Source organism: Cryptomeria japonica, chromosome 9, assembly GCF_030272615.1.
Source record: "Cryptomeria japonica chromosome 9, Sugi_1.0, whole genome shotgun sequence".
Taxonomy (NCBI): Eukaryota; Viridiplantae; Streptophyta; class Pinopsida; order Cupressales; family Cupressaceae; genus Cryptomeria; species Cryptomeria japonica.
The window spans coordinates 467,903,180-467,914,244 of record NC_081413.1 but is presented as its reverse complement, the minus strand read 5'-3'; the positions used below and the strand labels follow the sequence as shown (position 1 = coordinate 467,914,244).

General features: G+C 38.5%; 1 pseudogene; it reads left to right on the top strand.

Annotated features, from left to right (window-relative positions):
* The first annotated feature begins 5,015 nt into the window (after positions 1-5,015).
* Positions 5,016-10,659, top strand: LOC131075906 (ATP synthase subunit alpha, chloroplastic-like; annotated as a pseudogene).
* The last annotated feature ends 406 nt before the right edge of the window (positions 10,660-11,065 follow it).

Below are 11,065 nucleotides of genomic sequence, written 5' to 3'. Positions count from 1 at the left end.
TGCATATATATGTATATATGTGTGTGTGTGTTTGTGTACATATATATACACATGCACACACACACATATATATATGTATATATATGTATATACACACATATATGTATATATATGTGCACACACATATATATGAATGTATGTATATGCGTGCGCGCAGACACACACATGTTAGAAATTAGGATCTTAGGGTACTAATCATTATAAACAAGATCATAAAGTAAATGAAATGAGAAACATACATGCATAAATGTACACATTACACAAGATATACACGGGGAAAAGTAAAAAAACCCATAAAGCATCATTTAATTAAAACACTTACATATATAGTCTATCATAAAATAGACATGAACCTAGGGACACTTCTCCAATACTTCCACATGGCCAATAATACCTCATATGCATAGTGATACAACTCACCATAAAGCTCCAAATTCTCACCACTCCCAAATGAGAGAGAACCTCCTTAAATATAGGAGGAAGGGTGGCTTCACTAGTCACACCTTTTCAATAGCCCTCACTCATAAATAATAAATAAAATAGTTATTAGATTATAATTATTTCAAATGAGATATGCTTATAAAGCATATAATATACAAGATTTTATAACCTTATATTAGAACATTATATATAATTATTATAAAGATGCATCCCTAATAACATTATATTCTAACAACACACACACACACATGTGATGCAGGGCAAAAGGGGCACAAGGCACAAAACACAAGTTCAAATGTTAGTAGATTAGTCACAACCAAAATGAAATACAAATGAACTTAAAATCTTTAAGATGCATATCAAGAGAGATGTAAAGCACACAATAAGAAGCATACATAAATGAAAAAGGGAAAGAAACCCCCAAGATGCTCCCAAAAATGCTCATAGATGTTCCTCCCTTGTTCCTCTCCTCTCCAAGTCCCACATGAGTGTAGCTCTCAGCTTTTAGCACTATCCATGGATGCCTTATGAAGATTCAAGATGGTTGTGAAAATGAAAACAAATGCTTATGCAAGTGTAAATGACTTACTATGAGAAAGATCCTAATCAGTCTATGTAAATCTTAGTATAATAACAATGCAAATGCTTCTCAATGCTCTCTAAAATGACTAATTGATGCACAAAAGACTTTTGATCCTAAAAATGAAGAATACGAGCTCTATCTATAGGGGATATAGGGCAATGGATGGTCAAGAATGAGTGGGCTTGTGAAGGGCTAGGATTGATGGGTTTGTGATCCATGTGATGGCTTTCAACCCAATCCCATGATGACAAGTGTCAACATGAGATGGATTGAGAGGAGATGGAAGAAGCATTAAATGCTTGAGATGAAATGAAGGTTAGTGAGTAAAGTTTTTATCCAAGGGTAATTGCTTTTATCCAATTTATAATCGCTTGTGCAAGAGTTAATGGGGATAATCATGGTCAAAGAAATGAATGCTTGAAGAGACCCATGATTTAAATGAGGGTTGAATTAGAGGGAAAGCCTCTAACCATGTGGGTAAGTTGAGTTAACCATTAATGGTTATGTAAGAGCCATAAATGGTTTAGAAGACTTTGGGGGTTAACTTGTTGAATAATAAAAGCCTTTAATGTATTTCAAAGACTTTGGAGGCTTTGAGAAGTGACTTCTCTTTTCTTAGGAATGTGACAATAATTAGGAGATGAATTAGGCTAAATTGGAATGGATTAGAAGAGTCTAGAAGGGGTTTGGGAGGCAAGTGGGTTTGGTGGGTGAGAGAAAATAAGATTTTATTTAGAAATGAAATCTATTTATTGGTGCAACTTGCATTTGTAGGAGAATGCAAGTGGGAGGGTTTTAGAGATTTAAATAAATATTTAAATGAGGAAAGGGGTTAATTTAAACAAATATGCTTTATTCATTTAATTAATTGTTAGAGTATGGTTTAATGGATTAATTTAAATAAATTGAATAACTTATTTAATTAATAGAAGAAGAGGTTTAAGATGAATTAATTAAATAATAATTAATTGTTGATTGATGGTTTAAATAATCAAATAAATAGTAAATATTCATTTAATTAAGTGGATAGATTTATGTGTCTACATTTTCCCCTCTTTGAGATGGTGCGATTTATCGCGTCATTTCAAAGAAAGAAAGATAGGTATGAGAAATATGCCCCAGAATGTTAATTTAGTGGGTGGTATGCCCCCTCGAGAGATGGGTCAAATTTTTTTGAAAAAATCGAGCGATCTCTCAAAAAAGAGAAAGAAGTTGAGGGGAGGTAGAATAGAAGAAATTAGAAATAATGGTGAAAGAACGGGAGAAGACGGAGTAAATACGAAGAAATGAGAGGCTTCTGAAGTTCACAGGGACCACGATGGTGAGCAGGTGCAATAGGGTTAGGGATGGGGGGTGTATATTTGGATGGGAAGGGGTAAAAATGTCTCATTTGCACCAATCTCCCTGGCAGTTTGGAGCTCTGATAGTGACCTTGGGCAAAGGAGTGAGCAACAGTCATCATGGTCGTGCCTATAGCAGTTCACCGACTAGAGCGGATCCGCCGATACCAGCGGCTAGAGGACTACGGACCGTCGATACACAAATGTTGAATTTTGCTTTTGATGCATTTTTAACATGTTTTCAAGCGTGAAAGTCCAAGGAAGACAATAGCGCTAGACCTATGTTTTAGCGCTTTTGTCACCTAAAGTAGCGCTATGGTGCCGCAATGGCACTCTTGCATATTCATTTTAGCACGTTTGCCAGTTTTGCACATTTGTATCATAGTTATAGCGCTCTTGTAGTTTAGCACTTTTGTGTAGTTGTTGTGGCGTTGTTGCTATAAAATAGCGCAATTGTATAGCTTTTGTAGTGCTATTGTTGTTCTAGCGCGTTTGTGCTTTAGTTGTAGCGCTATTGTTAGCAAAGTGGCGTGATTGTGATAGATGCCCTAGTGTTAGCTAAAATATCACTTGATGCCTGTGTTGATTGATTGATTATTTTTTTTGGTGAATCATAGCAGCCCCGTTGAAACTAGGTCATTATGATAAATGCATGTTGTAGTATAGGATTGCCATAATTGATTACCTGTTGAGACCCAAAGAAACTGGATTAAAAAGTATATGTTGATAGTCTAGGTTGAAACTTAAGAAAGTTTGTAGCAAAACAACTAATATTTGTTGATATGTGTAGGAGGATCTTTTCATCTTACAGATGCGAGAGCGACATCCCGCGACAAAGCAGTTGCGTGAGCAGTTGTCTGAGGTAGAGATCGATTGTGTATGTGCAACTGGTTTATATGATATGATGTGCCTACTCGTGATTCAGACGAATCATGGATTACTGACAGTGTTGGCTGAGCGATGGCACAACGAGACATACTCCTTTCATTTGGAGATGGGAGAGATGACTGTGACACTGGAGGACGTCTAGAGGATACTGCATATCCCAATTAGAGGGGACTCGTGACGTATAATCACCACCTGGGGATGGTAGACGTATAGAGGATATTTGTCGAGGATATATACATTAAGGATGGCTCCGTGGCATGGGAGGACATAGCGACACTCTATGAGCTACTACCATCAGTACTAGTAGGTATCGTCGGGGGTTTGCTTTGCCCCAATCGACGTTCGCATGGATTAGTCATTGGGTGGGGCCAGGTATTAGAGCAGATGGTGATAGAGGGGACCCTCTATGTATGGGAGCCATGTGTGTTGGTGCACCTCTACAGGGATTTGCATGAGGTAGTGTATCGAGAGAGTAGATCACTAGGTGTACGGATCACTTTGTTACATATCTGGGCTTGGGAGCACTTGCTAGTCACACGGTCGGTATGTATGAGGTTTAGAGTGATAGACCAACCCTATGTATTTATGTATGGAGGTTTGATGACCCAACCCCATTTGGGGATGTTCAAGTTTTGGCGGCATGCCTTAGATGACTTAGATAGGTTCATATGGAGGCCTTACACTGATTGTGAGGCCTGGGAGGATGATGGAGAGGCCTTACTATATGTATATGTTACTCAATTTTTGATTGGTCGCACATCCCATATTGTGGAGAGACAGTTGCCAGGGAGAGTGATGAGATAGTTTAGGCAAAGGCAGAGTATGTCGAGGGGTTTGGGGGAGTATGCACGGGTAGTGTGGGAGAGATTTCAGTGGGGGTTGGTTTTGCCCTATGATCAGGCCCTTGCAGAGTTCTAGACATTACAGGTGAGACCATGGCAAATGAGGCTAGAGATTGCGGATGCGGGGGTGACAAAGGAGTATACATAGTATCACGCCGCTCATCCGATTCCATTGATATTAGATCTTGCAGAGCCCATACCACCATTTGAGGATGACAAAGAACCGCTACAGGGGAGGAGGAGGAGATTAGGTAGGGGTGGAAGAGGTTTTGGAGGATGAGGAGGTGGAGGTGGAGTAGGTGTGGGAGGTTTTGGCGGAGGAGGTGGAGGAGGATGGTTACAGAGGAGAGGTAGAGGTGGGCAGCCTTTACGACTATCATAGTGTCTGCTGATACAGGGAGAAATGAGAGTAGGAGGGAGAGATGTCAGTGGTGGAGAGGGTGGTGATGAGGTGATGAAGATGGGACAGGGAGCCGTAGGTGGTGGAGAGGAGCTGATGGAGATGGGACAGGGTGACGTAGGTGGGGGAGAGGGAGCCCTACAAGATTTTATGATATTACGGTTGCAGACTCGGTTGACAGTAGTCGAGGCACAACTGGAGGACAAAGATGCAGAAATTGCAGTCAGGGATGTCCATCTTTTTGCACGGGAGGTCGAGTTGACTGCAATTGTGCGAGAGAGAGATGATGTGGTGGATAGAGTGAGGGAGATACATGATAGAGTTCAAGTTTTGGAGGGAGTGCAGGGATAGGGCCCTACTGGGGAGATAGTGAGGGAGATGCGGCTAGCAGTGGCAGAGATTGACTACTAGCAGGGATTATTTGAGCAGGTTGTGCTGAGTAGTCAGTGAGCTATGAGCTACTCCTAGATGTGGCGAGCGAGATCAGAGTAGTGGTGGTGTGATGGGTCCTCCTCGGCGAGATGGTGAGGGTGGTGGGGGGGCAGCATCTAGCCAGAGTGTCATTTGAGGTATTTCTGTGCATTGTTACTAGACTGATACTTGGATGGCTCTTGGTAGCCGAAATTTTCAGACATCATTGTACTTTGATACATGTGTTCTTTTTGATGCGGTATATGATGAGATCAATTTTGGTGATGATATGATATGTATCCATGTGATGATATGGTTGCTTTATGTAGGATGATGATATGAGTTATGCTTAGATACATGATATGGAGATGTTTACTTTCTAGATGTACATGTTGATGATATGGTTTCTATATGTATGATATGGATGATGTTTTTGTAATGATATTAATGTGATGAAATGATGATGATTTATGCTAAATGATGAGATTAGATAATGAATAATGATATTTGATAGATAATACTGTATATGTTGGAATGATGAGATAATGATATGAGGAAACTATGCATTTTTAAAGATGAATCTCAATGAATGATTTTTTTTTAGAAAAATGCCATGTATGTTTTTAAACGAATGCACTTAAATGGATAAATGAATGCACTTGATGATAGATAAACAAATGCACTTAAATGAATAAAATGAATGCACTTAAAGGATTAAATGAATGCACTTATTGATTTGAATGCACTTAATAAATAAAATGCAACTAAATGAATGACTGAATTAATGCACTCAATGCAGCTAAATGATGATGAATGCACTTAATGTAACTAACTGATAATAAATGTACTTTAAATGAAGGAATGAATGCACTTAATGAATAAATGCACTTAATGCAAGTAAATGATAATGAATGAATGTACTTAATGCAACTAAATGATCATGAATGTACTTTAATGATTAGATGAATGCAACTTAATGATTGAAATGCAACTAAATGAAGGAATGAAAGCACTTAATGAAATAAATGCACTTAATGAATCAAATGCAAATAAATGATAATGAATGCAACTAAATGGTAATGCCATTCCTACATGACATATGAATGTCAAGTTGGTGGGAAAATGTAGACATGGAATGGAGATGTGAGACGATGTATCAGAGAACTATGTCATGATTGTACCCAAGGCAAAGTTTATAGGCTTATCTTTCTCATAGAAACTTGAATTAATTGCATGCGAACGACAGATATGAACAATGAATGAGAAAATGGATGGGTGATATGCAACGAAATGAAATATAAACCGATGAGATGAAATGGTATCACCATGGTTTATTCACAGTGCTTAATCTTCATCATCGAGCATGATAGTATCTATCTTGGCTGAAGTATCAGAAACCAAGGTTGAGCATTTCACCTGTAATCAAACATCACAGACAAGGAAAGTTCCCCTCCATTCCGGTTCGTGTACAAATGGTCAAGGTATACGTTGTAGTAAGTAAGCCATAGTGATCCATGACTGTATTTTTGCATAGGATCATGTAGCTTAGTGAACTTCCCACGTAGACACCATTAGTATATGCCCCAGAACTTCATTGGAACAATCCACAGACAACAAACAAAGAAAAAGATATCAGGAACCATCCCGGATACTCTAATCACTTGTGGATATCCTAGAGTAGCGTAGGAAATTGATATAAATAAATAAAATAAAAAAATCGACCAAGTACTTATCAGCTAAACATAATTTTCTTGTCAAAGAAAATGTTACCATGTCTTGTTTGTGGGGAAGGATGCATCCTTGTGAATACAGTCGTGTGCAGATGTTTTGATTGGTTGGTTGACTTGATAGGTGTTCATCTTTTGAGTAGCTCAAAATGTTGTTTTGTGTCTTTTGAGATGTGTATGTACAATGAATAATATACTTTGCAATGTTTTTTATTGATGTTGATGTTTTTTTCATGTTTTTGGATTTTTTGAATGTTGTAAATGTTTTTGGTATTATCTCAAGACATTTTGCAAATGTTTTGGGGATTTTTGAAGATTTTATGAATGTTTTTGGTATTGTTTCAAGATGTTTTTGAATGAGCAACTCAATGAATCACAAGCAATGGAGAATCCACTCCCATTAGTAGGTGTAAGAACATTTGCCCCCAGTTAGATGTCGGTATGAAAGCGTGATGCAAGACACATGAAGTAATAACCCTGATTGCAGATCAGAAACAAGCCATGGTATAAATGATGGATGAATGGATGTGATCGCAATAAGTCTAAAAGACAATGGAGCCATAGCCTTTACGAATGGCACCTTTTTACTAGGTTTTCACCACCGTACTTACCCAAGGCACCACCGGAGTGGTTTTCACCGTTTGGATGAATGATTTTTCTTTACTATTTTCTTGATTTTTTGTATTTTTGTATTTTGTTCAAGACTATTTTCTGATATTGGAGGAGCCTGATGTTCTGCACAACTTATGTATGAAACCTTTTGAGATGCATGTTGTTGATTGAATCTACTAGTGGTTCTCCTTCTGAAGTTGCTAACTGATATGCCCTAGACCCGAAGACCCAGCCAATTGGATTCGAATTTTCCCTGGTGTTCTCTGTTTGGTTGATTGCGAGGATTCTCCCTAAGAACAAGATCTCCTACTTCAAATGTGAGAGGTTTAACCCTATGATTGTAGCTTCTGCTCATGCATTGTTGATAGGCTTTTAGGTGATTGTAGGCAGCTTGTCGCTTTTCATCAAGCAGTTCCAAGTCCTGAAGATGTCAGACTCGGTATTCTTCATCATTTATTAGATTGTGCAAGGAGACCCATAGAGATGATAATTCAACCTCAATAGGCAAGATGGCTTCTACTCCATAAACCAGTGAGTAGGGGGTTGCGCCTGTTGGGGTTTGAATGCTAGTTTGATATGCCCATAGTGTTGGATTCAAATGAATGTGCCAATCAAGGCCAGCATCATTGACTGTCTTTTTGAGGATCCTCAATATTTTCTTATTTGATGCTTCGTCTTGACCATTGCCTTGTGGGTAATATGGGGTGGAAAACGGTGTTAGATATGAAACTTCTCATAGAGTTCACAGACATCTTGATTTTTTAAAGGGAGCATGTTATCTGTGATGATGAACATGGGTCCACCATACCGACAAATGATGTAATTAAGGATGATTGAGGTGATCTGCTTTCTGGTGACTTGGGTGAGTGGAACGGTTTCGATCCACTTTGTGAAGTATTCTATGGCGATAATGATAAATTTATGACCGTTGGATGAAGATGGATGGATTTTACCCACAAGGTCAAGTCCCCATCGACAAAAGGGCCATGGTGTTGTGATAGGTTGTAATTCATGTGTTGGGGCATGTATCAAATCTCTGTGAACTTGGCACTTCTTGTACTTTCTGACAAAGTAGTAGGAGTCTTTCTCCATGGAGGGCCAATAGTATTTGGCTCGCATGATTTTCTTTTCTAGTGAAGGACCGCTTGAGTGAGCCCCACAAATTCCTTCATGTACCTCTTCCAAGGCTTTTGTTATCTGATCTTTTTTCCAAAACATCGAAGGAGAGTACCATCAAGACTTCGTCTGTATAGGGTTTCGATAATGATGGTGTATCTAGCGGTTTGGCGGATAAAGGTTTTTCATTGGTTTTTTGATTGGTTAGGGGGAAGTGTGTGGTCACGTAAGTAAGTGAAAAACTCACCGTACCATGGGGAGTCAGAACCGATAAGGCAACATATCATTTCAGATTCAAGGATATCATAAGAAGGGATCCAAAGTTGTTCTACTAAAAACTCATAGCGTGTCAAATTTTGTGAAAGATCCAGGAGAGATACAATTGTAGGCATTGCGTCGGGAATTGATCCTGATCTCTTGGTACTTGCTCAAATGTGATAGTTGTAAATGATTCTTTGAAACTATCCACCATCCTTTTGTACGACATGAGCTTATCATCCTTTGTTTGGTATTCATCAGTGACTTGTCGGATGACCAACTGGGAATCTCCATATACTTGTAGCTCTTTCAGATTCCATTGTATGGCCAATTTGAGTCCTGTGATCAAGGCCTCATATTCTGCTATATTATTTGTGCATGGGAAAGTGAGTCTGTAGGACTTCGGGATTGTCACCTTGAGGTGTGATAAAAATAATACCTGCCCCTGAGCTATGTCTGGTGTATGAGCCATCAAAATATTGCTTCCATGGTTGTGTAGTTGTGATCATGAAAATTTAAGAGGATGGTCGCCTTTGAGTGATGCATTAGCCAACTGATTTGCAATAACCTATCCCTTGACAACTTTGCGGTCCACATACTCAATATCAAATTCACTCAGAATTGCTCAGATACCAGTAAGTGATGCTTATTTGGGTCAAGTTTTAAATGCGCTAGCTCGACCTATTGATGGTAAGGGTAAGATTTCATCTTCTGAATCTTGATTGATCGAATCTCCCACCCCAGGTATTATTTCAAGATGTTCTATATATGAACCTCTTCAAACGGGTCTTATTGCTATTGATTCTATGATCCCTATAGGATGCGGTCAACGAGAATTGATTATTAGGGACAGGAAGACCGGTAAGACAGTAGTAGCTACATATACGATTATAAATCAAAAAAATCAGAATGTAATATGTGTTTATGTCGCTATTGGCCAAAAAGATTCTTTCGTAGCTCAGGTAGTTAATACCTTCGAAGAACATGGTGCAATGGAGTATACCATTGTGGTAGCGGAAACTACGGATTCTCCTGCTACATTACAATATCTTTCTCCTTATACAGGAGCAGCTTTAGCTGAATACTTTTTTTTTTTTTATATTCACTATCGTGGAATCTAGAGGTGTCCTCGCTGAGCGAGACTAATCCTCTAGTGTGTATGACCCGCTCACAAGGTAGCAACACACATAGAGTTAACATAGCCGGGGACTCGAACTTAAGACCATGGGGAGCATACCCATGCCTTAAGTTGCGATCCACGACCGAGCGAGCTAGGGCTGAAGCCCTTATCTGAATACTTTATGTATAAAGAACAACATACATTAATCATTTATGATGATCTTTCCAAACAAGCACGAACTTATCGACAAATGTCTATTCTGTTAAGAAGACCCCCTGGCCGGGAAGCTTATCCAGGAGATGTTTTCTATTTACATTCTCATTTATTAGATAGATCAACTAAAGTAAATTATCAATTAGGTGGAGGGAGTTTGACTGCTTTACCAATAGTGGAGACTCAAGCTGGAGATGTCTCAGCTTATATTCCCACTAACATAATTTCCATTACCGACGGGCAAATCTTCTTATCGGCTGATCTATTCAATGCAAGAATTCAACCTGTCATTAATGTTGGTCTTTTTGTATCTAGAGTAGGATCCATAGCTCGGATGAAAGCTATGAAGTAAGTAGCTAGAAAATTAAAATAAGAATTATCTCAACTTGCAAAGTTAGAAGCTTTTGCACAATTCGCTTCTAATCTTGATAAAGCTACACAAGGTCAATTGGCAAGAGGTCAACGATTCGGCGAATTGCTCAAACAAGCTCAATTGGATCCTTTAATAGTGGAAGAACAAATAGCTATGATTTATACTGGAACAAATGGATATCTAGGTGCATTAGAGATCATACAAGTGAAAAAAAAATTATCCTTAAGTTGCGCGAGTATTTAGTAAAAAATAAACCCCAATTTGGAGAAATTATACGTTCTACTGGGATATTGACGGAACAAGCAGAAGGCCTTTTAAAAGAAGCTATTAAATAAAATATCCAACTTTTTTTTATGTTGGGAATAAGATAAAAGAGTTTAATAATCATTTTGCAACATTTACAAAGCATAACGCATTATTACGTCCAATAGGATTTGAAACTATACTTAAGGTTTAGAAGACCTCTATACTATCCATTAGACGATGGATGCTTTATTTTCATTATTCCTTGAAATACTTTATCGGGGACAAAAAAGTATGATTTTTTCTCCATCCACAACCAGATTCGGGAAAGAAAGAGAAAGAATAGATATGTAACATGGGCATAAAAATTTCATGTGAATGAGAGAGAAGTTGACATGAAAATTTTGAATAAGGAATATAAATGAGCGGGTAGAGGGAATCGAACCCGCATCATTAGCTTGGAAGGCTAGGGGTTATAGTCGATGTTGATTAATGCCT